This window comes from Python bivittatus, unplaced genomic scaffold (genome assembly GCF_059951505.1).
Source record: "Python bivittatus isolate LINGU-HERP-01145 unplaced genomic scaffold, Pbiv_v1 ctg000350_np1212, whole genome shotgun sequence".
In the NCBI taxonomy this organism is placed as follows: Eukaryota; Metazoa; Chordata; class Lepidosauria; order Squamata; family Pythonidae; genus Python; species Python bivittatus.
In genome coordinates, this window is record NW_028277074.1 from 35,840,371 (window position 1) to 35,852,988 (window position 12,618).

Here is a 12,618-nt window from a genome sequence, read left to right on the forward strand (position 1 = left end):
ATGCAGCTCTCACTGAAACAAAGAATGGACACAATTTCCCTGAAACTGCTTCCAATGCCTCAACATCTCAACTGGCAGTTCTAGTAACCACTGGAAAAGCCTCCGAAGACTGGCAGTAGAAGCTATGTATTCTCTTTGCTTTGCCCATAGACATGAGGGACCTATATTGGTTCATCAAACAGCTTCTACAAGGTTCTTCTTCCAAGTCTTTATCCAAATGAAGAGCTTTTCAAAGATTGGATACTTGTAATTGAGAGAAGCTGCACTGAACTTCACTTTATTCCTGAAACTGGGTGGCTCTTCTTAGGCCATAGAATTGGAAGTATCAGTCGCATCACATTTTAATTTCCTACAAGCCACATGGTTCAGGTGGTTACTCATTGATAGGGTTTTAGCCAACATAGGTCAGATTCAAAAGCTGAAGTTTGAATTCTGTATCTTGAACTTCTATTCTGTAAATGTTTCTTGCGGAATACCTGAACTTTTTTCATTGCTCTTAATCTAGATCATTTGGTATTGGGTATATGAGCAATAAAGGTGCTCTGTCTGGAGAAGAAGAAAGCTAATTATTCTTTAGTTGCTTAGCTATGGGATAAATTTTCAGTAAGCCACTGAACCTGGACATATCTGCCCTGTTTCAGACGGATACAAATGTCTGAAGCATGTAAAGGCAGGAAGCATGCTAAGAAATTCTTTCCATAGAAAATATACTCCTTTCTTGCCACCAGCTACAAAACTGCAGCAGAAGTTCAGAATGTAGTAAAAATTCCAGTAACAATGGAAATTGCCTAGAATGAAACCCACTTTTCATCATTTGAGAAAATGCCAAGAAAAAGAGGAAGATACAGTGGATATATATTAGAAAGCTTCTGTGTTATGGAAACTGCCAGCAGGGGGTGCATAACGTTGACAAACTAAAAAAGGCATTTTCAATGGCTCAGAGATAAAACTGAGAAGAAATCTGGAGTTTAGGATTTGTTACAGGAACCATGCTGATGATATCCAGCTTTTTCCTTTATTTCCATCCAAGGATGCTGTTCATTTTAAAATTACTTTATGATATGATATTGGAAATGGATAGTATGAGAAAACAAAAGTAAATGAATCCAGGCAAGATAAAAGTATTCTGGTCAAACAAAAGAAAGAACAAGAATAGAGTTAAACAAAGCAGTTGATAATAAATAATGAAGAGTTAATTGTGGTTAGATAGGACTATACTCCTTATGAAGATTCCGGTCTGTACTTTGTTCACTCCTGAATTCAGCCCTGAACCTAGATGGTTGTTCTAGTAGTGCCAAGAACAGTTCTGCATAGTTACATTTCAATAGCAAACTGTTCTCATTCCTGTACATGTCAGATCAAGCCATGGTGACACATGTCTTAATTGCATTCTGTTTCGACTACTGCAATATGCTTCTTACAAAGCTACCACTGAAAAGTGTGTGGAATTGCATGCTGAAAAGGAAAGCTTTGGTTAGCCTTCTCCCATTAGACGTATATTTATTTAGGTAGATCATTGTCAATTAAAATATGTGCTGATTATTATTGTTGTTATTATGCCTTCGAGCCAGCCTTGACTCCTGGTGACTGCCTGGACACATTCCTGCACTTTTCTTGGCAAGATTTCGGGAGTGGTTTGTCCTTTCCTCCTTCCTCGGGCTGAGAGCGAGCGACTGGCCCAGGACCACCCAGCTGGCTTCGTGCCTCAGGCAGGACTAGAACTCATGGTCTCCCGGTTTCTAGCCTGGTGCCTTCACCACTACGCCAAACTGGAACTATCACTGATTATTTCAATAATGTATTTTAAATGTTATGCAGAGATATAAATAACACATTTGATTGCCTGGAGACTATATATATATCCCTATTTTGAATGTCATTCTTTGGTAGAATAATAAGGTAAATTTTAAAAATAGAAAGAATATAGTATCCTGAGTATGCATACACTGCAACTACATCCTAGGGTAGGATATGGTGGGTGGGATATCAGGTGGTGGGATATGGAAAACTGTAGACTTCTTTCGAACATTTTGGATTAGAGATGGAGTTTGCATAAAATAGTGTGCACAAAGGAAAATTTGGGCTTTGGTTGCATTTGTGGCATATTGTCCATAATGTACCAGAACTGACTAGTAACACCTGTACTTTTAACAGATAATGCTGCATGTGATACTGGTGCAGCTAGCTGCTAATCTACTCTACACTTTTTCTATATTACCAAAAGTATTCTGTGAAAGCCTACATTGATCATACTGGGTGGTAGAAGTCAGTATTAAAGGGCTCACAAGGTGATTACTGTAGAACATGGAAAAACACCCTTGATTTATATGGCAAAGAGCATAAAGTAATGAATTAAATTAAATGAAAGAAAAATGGATAGGCCATGTTTTTGCAAAACAAAGAGAAAGAGGGAGGATATGATAGGCATACGTTAAATTATGAATGAAACAATACAACAGTATGTGAAAAAGTAGGAATTAGAGTCATCTAGACTGTAGTGGGTGCATGTGAAATAGGATGGATGGATGGATGGATGGATGGATGGATGGATGGATGGATGGATGGATGATAGAGATGGATGGAGGGGTGGGTGGAGGGGTGGGTAGATAGATTAACTCAAAACTGGGCAGCGTACAAAAAAATGGGGGATGAAATCATTAAAAAACAAACAAAATTGAACACAACAAAACACATAGCAGGTGGGACAAACATACCCTAACTGAATAAACATTGCGTATCAGATGGGCATAACCATACCATAAATGGATGTTTACGTAACTTTGATTGGTATTTGCACTGGGCCCATCTGCTACTTTCTGAATATCCAAAAAGCTGGCTACCATGTTTTAATTGCATTGTGTTGATTATGGAAAAACATTCTGTAAAATCAAGTCAGGTCTTACATAACCCAGAAAGTATCTCTAAATGGTTTAAGCACAAATATATTCAAAGCCGCGTACAGCAAAGGAATTAATAACAAATATGATTGATCTGATTGTTTATAGTAAATTATTTAGAGAATTAGTGAAGGATACAAGGGTAATGAGGTGTTATGAATGTGGACAGGCTATTATTTGGTAGCGTTGAGAGTGGAACTTGAGAATAAATGAATCTGTAAGAAAATAAGTGAAATATTCTAGTTGAAGTAGAACAAATGCAGGAATAAAAGTGTGAATCCTGTATGAAAAAGTATTGGAAGATAATCTCTCAGCAGAAAGGATGAAAAAAACAGTTGTAAGGAAAGAGAATGTGTAAAGTACTAGGAACAGATTGCCTATGTTCCTAGTGTATGCTAATGGGAAGTATGAAAAAGGAAGATAGTGGAAAGATGAAGTGAAAGAACTGTGGATAAGAAAAATGCATATAAGATATTGTATTATAAGAGAGAGAAAGAGGGAGGGAGGGAGGGAGGGATGGAGGGAGGGAGAGAGAGGGAAAAAAGGTAGTTGCAGAGTGAACAGATTGTTGTTCTTTGTTCAGATTGTTAAAGAAGCAAGGAATGGTTTAGATCAGGGTTCTTCAATCTCAGCAACTTTAAGATGGGTGGACAACAACTCCCAGAATTCCCCAGCCAGCCATGCTGGCTGGGGAATTCTGGGAGTTAAAGTCTACCCATCTTAAAGTTCTAAGGTAGAGGAACCCTGGTTTAGAGGAAAAATGGTACCAAAAATGTAGAGCAACTTTGATAGATATAAAAAGTTGTTTTGGAAGTGGGGTAATGTGGGCTGAGCAAGAAGCATCCAGAAGGGGAATGGGATTAAAACTAAAAGTGATGAAAAGATTTGGGAAGACCATCTACTTATGGTCAGGTTTGGTTTGTTTCATTTATTTTAAATGAAGATGCTGTAATGTCCTGCCCCCACCACCCACCCCCAGATCATGGGAGAGGAATATTTGTATAGAAATAAATTATGATATACTATAACACAAATGGATGTTATAAATGTTAGCATCCAAGAAAAAATATAAAAAAGAAGTCATAAATGCTAGAAGAAAGTTGAGAAATAAGGCTGCAAGTATAGCTAGTACAATTGCAATATTAAAATAGAGGTGCATATTATAATAGTATAGTTTGTTTAATGCTTGTGTGAAGACTGCATTGTAACATTCACGCAGTTACAGCGGGCCTCTCACGAGTGAGGGGAAAGAAGACACCAAACTGATTCTCCTTTGAGGGGGATGAGAGCGCCCAGACCGGAGTCTGGAAACCTCTTTTATTGAGTACATCAGAGGGCTGGGTTAGTACATCAGAGGGCTGGGTTAAGCATATATACATCACACTACCTAATACAAGCCCATAACCATATATGGTAATACATGAAACACAAGGGATCATGTGCTCCGATTGAGCACGTGACAAGCTGCGGGGGCTTGCCTCCTGAAATTTGAGGCTTTTCCCCAGGTTGTTGCTGGTACTTTCCATGCTAGCTTCCTTGTTAGTGTACGACTGATTTTACTAGTCTGCACTAACAGAAATGCCTAGCATGTGATGGGGTGTTATAATGCAACATCTCCTCTGTTTTTATTATTTTAAAGAGCAGCTTCCTCCTCATCACTGATAAAGGTGAGTTGAGGTTTGCAAAAAAGCTGTTCAGGTGCCACTGGTTCCGTGGTTGGGAGAGGCAGGTATTTATGAGTGCAGACCATGTTGACCTGTGCTTCTATGGTACCCAGTCTGTCCTGAAAAAACCTTATAAGCCTATTAAGGACACAAGGACCAACTGTACATGCTATAATCACAGTCCAGTGAGAGTGCTAACCAAGGTTGTGAGCCACGGGGAGAGATTAAACCATCCCTCAAACCATCCTTGTTGGTCTTCGCGCTCTCGCCTGCGAGCATTCAGGCCCTCTCTCAGTTTGGTCATGGATTCTTGAACAATTCCAGAATGGTCAGCATAGAAGCAGCACTCTTCCTTCAAGGCCACACACACACACTTACCCACGTCCTTCCCAACCAGGCTGCCAGGCACTAGCTAGAGGGACGGAAGCCACCAAGTCTGACCTATTCCTCCCCTTGGCATCGAGTTAAACAGGAGATGCCACAAAATGGGGTTCACTCATCACCCACTCAGAGCATTACAGGTTTTTTTAGGTATTCTTGCCAATAGGTTTGCTGTCCAGTTGACATGGAAATACAATATTTCCAGAAAACAATTTTAACACATTGAAAGATTGAGGAAATTAATATAAAAACAAATAATACAAACAACAAGGTCTGAACAATTTTCCTTCCCCAGGATCCAAAGTCTGGTAACCAAGATGTGAGCCATGACCAGCTCCATCCCTCTGGATCTTGGGAAATGTGAGAGGCTAGAATTTTTAAGCTTGGCTGGTTTTGTCTCAGTGTAAGACTTCTGATGAATAGCAAATGTAGTTTGATCAAGACACAGCTGGGTGACCCCAATCAACACATTAACAAAAAATGTTGATGGAATCACACCTCACAACACAAACATCAGAGGCTTTATAGACATTTAAATCTATAATCAGATAATACATCCCCTCATACAAGGGATTTTTGGGACGGTCTGAACAAGTGAAAGGTGGTTCTTAGGAAGGTGAACTTAAATGTAACTTTTTCTTCTGGTTACCAAGGGAATGGCATACAAGATTTTTCTTATCTCTCTCTGGAATGCAGGGCCTCACAACTGTTGCGAAAAGCTTGATACAACATTGAGCTTGTACTCGGCTAATTGCTTATTAGAAGACAATCGGGCATTCAGCAAAGAGATAAGGGGGGAGGAAGAAACCAGTGCTCTTTACAAAGCAAAAGCAAGTTAACCCTTTAGAAATAAAATAGAGTGCACTGTTACAGGTATGGTTATACATTATGTGAAGCATATATAAAATATATAAAATTGTGTATATATAGAGTATAAAATTGTGTATCAAAATAATGCCCTACAAGGTTAAAACAACAAAAACATTGAAAGGATTTGCAGCCTTGTCCTGCTCTTAGTCAATAGCTACACGGTTTTGGAGGACTAATATCAGTCACTTCTTCATTGGTTACACCTGAAAGATTCAGGGTCATTCTCCTCTAGTTTGTCCATGGTTCAGGTTCTGGAGAAGATCCAAAGTGAAAAAACATTCCCTCCCACAAGTCATTAGTGAAATTCTTTAAAGCAGTAACATCTCTTAATGTCTCTAGGCTGGAGGGTATTCCAAAGAAACAGGTAGATGTGATTCCTCCCACTGCCAAAAGTCACCCTACGCAAAAGCTGAGCTGTTCATAGCTGTTTGTGCCAGTTCTACAAAAAAAATTGTTGTTAGAACTGTGCTGCAGAGCTTCTAGGCATTGTCCCAGCAGGAGAATTTGGATATACTGTAGATCTTCATGCTTGGATCCTGTGGATAAAATCAAAAGGGTGGGGGGGACAAAAACAAACAAACAAACAAAAAGCAAAGGAAAACAAAGAAAGGGGGGGGGACAAAAAAAAAAGGGAATAGAAAAAAAAAATAACCTAGCCTATTTACACAAGTTACACAGGCTTAACTTGGGAACGGTGCCACCATCTGTTTGTGTCCAGGTACACTAGATGGGGTGAAATTACATCAAGGACTGTATGTGGTCCCTTCCATCGTGGTCCCAGGGCTCCTCCTGGTTTTCCTTTTTTCACCATAACTTGATCCCCTGGTTTAATGTAATTTTGGATTCTTTGGAAACAGCATCAGTTTGTTCTAAGGCTTTAGCTATATCTGTTCTTAGTTCTGCTAGGTTTTTTAAGCCATTCGGGATTCCAATTCACATATCCTCCCCTTCCAGCTTCAGTTCCTGCTGGAGCAGAAAAAAAACTGCTCTTTCTCCTTAACTTTCCCTACATCTTCCTCTTCTGATCCATGCTTTCCTCCCTGACTTCTCTATAACTGCTTCACCCGCGCCTACAAGCTTCTAGTAGGAGCCCCATCCCATCTCTCCATGTTTTCTTTCAGCTTTCGCCACACTTGCACACGCTCCTCTCCATTCCCTACTCTCTGCCCCTGATTACTCCACAAATTCCTATTCCTGCTGTCTCCCCCACTTCTTTTCCACCTATCTCTTATTATCCGCACCTCCCCCACAGTCTTTACTTTACTTTCCTCTCCAACATCTCCAACAGCTTTCCTTGCTTCTCGCAGATCTGTTTCCAAAGTGGCCAAGTCTAATGGGTATGTTACAGACGCTGCTCCCAGGTTCAGCCTATGGTCACTCACACACACACTCACAGCCTGTTGAGGCACGCGGATCTTGTCAGCCCCCTTTGCTTTCTACCTGGATTTCCAGATAGGTGCGGCTGGAGCAGACAGACACACAGCCCTGGTCAACAGCGTGGAAATAATTGGGGAAACACACAAATCACTTCCAACCGAGCACTGAGGCACGAGAGGATCTTTGTAATACACAGAGACCCAGACAATCAGCATTTGCATTTTCATAGGCTAGTTTTAATAACAATTCATTACGAGCGTCCTCATTGTCAATCTGACGCTCAATGGCTAATTGGAGACGGCTAAGAAATTCAGAATAATTTTCAGTAGATCCCTGCATGATTTTTGAAAAGGATTGTGTGGGGGTGGCTGAGGAATCATCAACTTTCCACAATGCAGATATAGCTGCTTGTGAAACCAAGGGAAATGAAGCCCTTGGAGAGTTGATTTGAGCGGCAGCAGTTGTAAAAATTCCTTGTCCCAGCAAGTGATCAATGGTTACATTTGCAGGGAGACCACCCTGCACAATAAGGGCAATTTGTTTTTGATATTCTGACCACCACACAACATACTGAGCAGGAGTTAAAATCATATTACACAGCATTTGCCAATCAAAAATCATCATGTCAGAAGAATTTGCAAGTGTTAGAAACAAGCCTATAGAATAGCGACATTGTAAGCCATAAGTAGTTACAGCAGTTTTAATATCCTTTACAACTTCATAAGACAGAGGAGCAAACACTTGGGTAGGAGGGTTATTGGGGTTGTTGGGATCGGGAATATATGAGACAGGGAAGGCAGCACAAGATTGCATATCCTCCAAATCTAATTCCCCCTAGCACGAGCCTCTATCATGGCGCGTACCAGGGGTCTGGCAGTTGGAGTTGCCGGAGGAGGGAAAAGTTCCTCATCCCTTTCCTTTGTTGTTAGAGGGGGGGGGCGATGGCAAATGGCCCTAAAGTCCTCATCCCTTTCCTTTTGATGTTAGAGGGAGAGGGGGGGCCGATGGTGAATGGCCCTCGTAAAGAGAAGGCGCTGTGATTTCAGCAGCAGCCATCCTCGGCTCCTCATCATAAACTTCCAGAGCTTCTAAAAGAATACGGCAGGAGACAATAATTTGCTGTGGAGCTTTTGGTGGCTCATTTAAATACTTCAAAATCTTTCTCCATAATGTAACTTTTGTTGACCCAGTCTCAGAATAGACCGGACATTTGAGCCAGACATATTTTAGCAGTTCAGCTAGCCTTTTTTTCTTAATTGGAGGCAATGGGGTGCCTCGATTAGAAAGAATAATGTTAGAGGCCTTGAGAAGGTTTCCAAGTTCGTGGAGGTGCACAATCTGAGACTTGGACAACCCACCTCCCATACTTACGAGGGGGCCGGCAGGCGGCCGGGATGCGTTGAGCCCGTTCTCGGGCGTAAGCACCAGAGGTCTCAGGCGGAGGGAGAAGGGGCCTTGAGAAGGTTTCCAAGTTCGTGGAGGTACGCAACCTGGGGCTTGGACAACCCGCCTCTGATACCTACGAGAGAGCCGGCAGGCGGCTGGGATGCATCGAGCCCTTTTCCCAGGCGTGAGTATCGGAGGTCTCAGGCGGAGGGCGACGGACGATTACCCAGTTATTGGGGATCACGTCAGGGTCACCAGTTGTAACATTCACGCAGTTACAGCGGGCCTCTCACGAGTGAGGGGAAAGAAGACACCAAACTGATTCTCCTTTGAGGGGGATGAGAGCGCCCAGACCGGAGTCTGGAAACCTCTTTTATTGAGTACATCAGAGGGCTGGGTTAGTACATCAGAGGGCTGGGTTAAGCATATATACGTCACACTACCTAATACAAGCCCATAACCATATATGGTAATACATGAAACACAAGGGATCATGTGCTCCGATTGAGCACGTGACAAGCTGCGGGGGCTTGCCTCCTGAAATTTGAGGCTTTTCCCCAGGTTGTTGCTGGTACTTTCCATGCTAGCTTCCTTGTTAGTGTACGACTGATTTTACTAGTCTGCACTAACAGAAATGCCTAGCATGTGATGGGGTGTTATAATGCAACACTGCATCTCTGTCTGATAATTGAATTTTGTCAGGGAGGTCTTTGGAAGAATTCTGATAGAAAAGATACAATAAGTAACACCATTTGGGAAGTGCAACATGGCCTTTTCTGTTTAGCAGATCATTGAGAAATGTATGAAAATGAGAAATCATGTTTTTTGTACAGTTGTTGATTTAGAGAAACGGTAAGTTAAAATAAATAGACATGAATGATGGGACGTTCCATAATTATGGCATAAATATAAAGTTTAAGGTTGATTGATGAATGTGATAAGAAGGGCATATGATGGAAATAAAGCATGTGAGTGAATAAACTAAATGAGTAGAGAATGGTTAACTATTGAGCAGGGTGTAAGAGAAGTATGCATAATGTCCTGTTGGTTGCTTAATGTTTTTATGGATAAACATATAAGAAATGCTTGTGGTTTACTGGTTGTGAATATAAATGTTAGATTGTATGATACAATCAGGAGAAAGGATTTTATAATTAAAGGAAATTTATCAAAGTAATTAAGTTAACAGGAATAATAGAGTGAATTATATAAGTTAGAGATATATGTGGGAAAAGTCAGAATACATAATTTGTGAATTTTGGTAAACATGTTTAGTTAAGATGTGGAAATGGATGAAGAAGACATGCAAATTGGGGAGAACAGTATATAGAATATGTTTTGTTGCAAGGAATAAATATTTGGTGAAAGAAGGAGAAATGGTTGGGTGTAAGATGTGCTTCTGCCCACTTTGTTATATGGAAATCAAAGTTGTATATGTAAGCAAAACAAAAAAGAAGGTTGAATACAGTGGGAGCAAGTTACTTAACTGTAACTTGTAATGTAAAGAAAATAAAAGGTTAAGAATCAATTGATGCTGAATGTGCATGGATTAAAATCAAAAGTGTGTAACTAGTACTTTAAAAGTGCATTGAGAGAGTTTGCTCATATAGGGAAAATGAATGAGGATCCAATTTCAGAACAAACAAATGAAGAAAGAGTAAATGGGTCAAGAGGAAATAGAAAACCCTTGAATAAGTTGATATGATCTTCATGGTTGAGTGGAGTTGTTGTGATCTTCAAAAAGATTCAAGAGGTTTAAATAACTTCAAAGATGTTTAAAGAAGTGGAATGGACATGGTGGACACAAGGATAGTTTGTGAAGATAGAAGGATATGTAGAAGTATAGTAGATAGTACAAGCTAAATTTAGCTATATTAATTCTCTTTTTATTTTCTCATGCCTCAATTCCTTTGCCTTCCCATTTCTTCTTTGTTTTCTGTGCTTAGTGTGATGCTGCTTACCCTGCAAGAAACAGAATGATGAATATCAATGTATGTATCTATGTTTCTTTTTTAATTTAATATTACATTTCTTGTCACTTTTCTTAGTATTTTTTCCAGTAAGGCCTTGTATGAAAGAGAGAGGAGTTAGAATGGGAATGGGAATTCATGTCATTTGGCACATTTGGCAGAGGAAGAACTCATAAAGTCATTTTAGTAAAACATAAAATGTATGATATATTCAACCCTTTGAGGTAGGGCAATAGACATTGTAAGGATTACAGGAATGTACCATCCCCTTTCCCGGGACTGAATTGTCTCTTACTTTCCCTTAATAGCTCCTACCTACTTTTACCAAGGTTATCTCTACTTACACATCCAGTGAAACTTGGTATTGGTATATATTAATTGCCATATATGAATAAAACATAATTTATGATTTAATAAATTATACCAATACCAGGTTTCACTGAATGTGTTAGGTCTCTCCAGAAATGTCTGCACAGATCCAAGGAGTCTATTGGAAAAAAAACAAGAAGTCACAGATATCTCCATAGGCCATATAAACCATTCTGATAGCTGGTAATTGGGGGACAGAATACAAGTAAGTAAAATGAATTTAGATAGACTATTAAAGCATCACATTCATTGATTTGCTTTTTAAAAAAGATAATTAGCTAAAATTACCCTAACCATTTCTCTATCCTCTTTATAGGACATCAGTACTCTTAATTAATGCAGTATTAAAACTGGCAGTGCAAATAACTAATAAGTCAGCAATATAATGGTCTGTAATATAATGCCTTTAAGCATAGACCAGATGTCTAAAGTGACAAGGAGCACATTACTTGCATATTTATATTAGAAAGGAGAGAATTTGTTATTTTACATGGAGAAGTTTTGGGAAAGATCTCAAATACTAAATAGTAAGGTAGAAAATGATAAATATTTGCAAATGTTTATTCAGGTGCCCTGAAAAGTATACTACTGAAAAGGATGAAGGAAACAGAAGATGCAAATATGACTGAGAAAAAAGTTCACTGATTCCTCTCATTTGGTGGATGGGGGAACAGAGCCACCCGCACACCAGAGTTAGAGAGCAGGGCAGAGTATTGTATACACAGAATTCCTTTCAGTGTTAAACAAGCTGAAAATGTGGTCCATTGTATAATGACAGGCAAAATTATCCAGGGCAGATCAGGGATCAGTAAGGAAGGATACCATCTTTAAAACTATTTCTTCTTCTTCTTTTATTCCTTCTTTCTGAAAGATAGCTTGTTTCTACCTAATATGCTGTGTTTCAGCAAGAAATATCAACTCATACATATGCTTTAGGAGTTCAGCATTCTTAGCTCACAATCAGACTAAAAAGTTAAAAATTAAATTATTTTAATAATGAAGTCATAATTAAATAAGGATAAATTAGTACTGATTATGAAACTAAATTTTGCTTACTTGTTCAGGAATGGTATGACATTGTGGTAACATCCACATTTCTACAATCATTCAACATGCATATTTATTCAATCTCCATAAACCAAATAATTATTTCTAAAGCACAAGATATTTTTAAGCTATAGAATTTGGATTACAGCATCATAGGTATCAATTATTGTACATGATGTGTTTTGATACAACAATTTTTACAGGAGTTGCCAGTGCCCCAACAGAACTTTTTTCTAGCTCCATTATATTATAAAGAAAAAATGTTGGTAGAAAACCAGCCCATTTGGCTGAAGGTCTCTGCAAGTTGTCACTTGGTCAAATGGAAGTTCATGTCACTGTGCAGATACAAATGAAGGTGTTCAAATTCAAAGGAAGCACTTAAAAACAAAAACAAACCCCCCCCACCAAGGTTTATGTCTCCAGTACTGAATGGCTATTACCCAACCAGCTACAGAGATGTTCCTTTCAAGTCAACCACAACATGCTCTGTGAAGCAAAAGGGCATTTACAGAACGAGACTGAAGACGGAAAACATGAAATGATGAAGGTTCTGAATATGCTATAATCAAAGAGCTTTTCCTCCTAATAGGGAAAGGAATTATAATGCTTGTGCAGAGAAATAAACACCCAGATAAATAACCATGCATTGTAAACTCT